The sequence below is a fragment of the Cyprinodon variegatus genome, unplaced genomic scaffold (assembly GCF_000732505.1).
Source record: "Cyprinodon variegatus isolate N-32 unplaced genomic scaffold, C_variegatus-1.0 Scaffold1110, whole genome shotgun sequence".
Lineage (NCBI taxonomy): Eukaryota > Metazoa > Chordata > Actinopteri > Cyprinodontiformes > Cyprinodontidae > Cyprinodon > Cyprinodon variegatus.
In genome coordinates this window covers 32,484-34,442 of record NW_015151563.1, presented here as the reverse complement: position 1 = coordinate 34,442, position 1,959 = coordinate 32,484, and positions in this window count along the sequence as shown.

The window sequence follows — 1,959 nt, the reverse complement described above, 5'->3', positions numbered from 1 at the left end:
TCGACTCATTGACTCTTCAGCAATCCCTCGCACTAAGCATGCTTGTAGCGACAGTGGAGAGGAAAAACTTCCTTTTAACAGGAAGAAACCTCCAGCAGAACCAGGCTCAGTGTGAGCGGCCATCTGCTGAGGCCGACTGGGGTTAAAGGAGACAGGAGGCAGAGATACGGTACAAAAACTAGCTCCACAGGCAGCCCAGTCCAGAACACACAGCCAGGCAGATGAGCTCTGAGCCAGCTCCTATGTCAGACGATGAAGAGAGCACATCCAGCCAGTCACAGTCAGCCAGAATACAATTTTATATACCTAGAAATGTTTACAAATGCAGTTAATGTGGCCATTTTGACATTCATCATTTCGACTGAATGTGTATTTATGATATCTGAAATACATCTATTCATAGTCAAAATAATACAGTGCTGACCAGTTACAAAAGGAATATGGAGATCTGAAATTCATTTCTAGACATCCAAAATGTTTATTCTAGATATGAATGAGGGAGTGTTGGTGTAGTGGTTAGGGCAGTGCACTTGTACTCTGAGAAGGTTGCAAGTACCCAGTTTGATCCCTATAGACTGCACTCCGGGTCTTTGAGCAAGACCCTTAAAGTTGTCATAGAATAATTCTATAGGGTATTTGGTTCTGGCCCTTAAAGTCTCTGAATAGGGTATCTAACACTGGTTGGGCTGAGAATGGCATATTTTTTGTTCTATGAGCCCTAATGCAAGCCTGGTTAAAAGCCCTAGAATAAAACGACAGGTTTTCTTCCTTTTATGGTAAGATCATGAATATTTAAATGAGCTGTGCTTTGATTGGTTGGTTTACAACAAGCCAAGCTGCTGAGCAAAGACGCATCATAGCAACAAGCTGCTGAGCAAAGACGCATCATAGCAACAAGCACTCACTCACTGAAACATCAAATTGTTGATATGGTAGGGTGACCAGACATCCTCTTTTGTCCTACTTTTCATACCTAAAAAAAATGTCCGGGGGGAATTTCAAAATCGTCTTGGATTTTGGTGCAACCCCGATGCTATCTATATCAAGGAGACTCCCAGAACTTCTGGAACACTTGGGGTGTCTGTTACCGGCCCCCAGCCCCCCTCCTCCGGCTGGTCTGTATGTCAATTTCACGGCGTGACAAAAGTACAGGCCAGAACCAAATAAGACAACATCTCCCAATTGACATCAACTCGGTGCTTCGTTTGTATTCACCCATTTTATGGTGGAAGTTAGATTTGCAGAGAAAGGAGGTGTTGATGGGGTTTGAACTTCTCTGTATGTCCATTTCACCCACTGAACTATCGTTACTCATCTATGACAATGGAAACTCAGTTTTGCATTCTATGACCCCTTTAACCTCCAATTGCTCTCCGGGCGCCACACAATGGCAGCCCACTGCTCCCAAAGGGGATGGGTTAAATGCAGAGGTGATTTTCTCCAGTGTGAGATCAATAAACTTCAATTTCAATTTTTAAGAATGTAATTTTGCTTGAAATGATCATTTTGAAAGGGAGAAAAATTATTTCTTTTATCAGAAAACATTCAGCCAGAATAATAACATCAATACAGCCTCTCACAGCCCGTGGAAACCACAATATAATTACGCGGCAAATGGTTCAGTGCTTGAATGGTAGCTGATCAGTGTTTTATTTTTAGGGTCAATCATCTGTCGGCAGGTGAAGATGAATTATAAACATTGTTCTAACAGGTATGACCTGTACATCATCGGTAAACAGGATAACTTGAAAAGTTGGGGACGGATTTTAATAACTTTTTCTCAGAGGTATCCCTCATGCAAAGGAACAATCCATTTAATTTTGATTATGATCCAGATCATAATCTGGATACAAGAACTTTAGTTGGGGCAACTGATGCACCCCAACTACTAAAAAACATTACTACTGTACTACCCATCCATCCATATCCATCCATCCATCCATCCATCCATCCATCCAT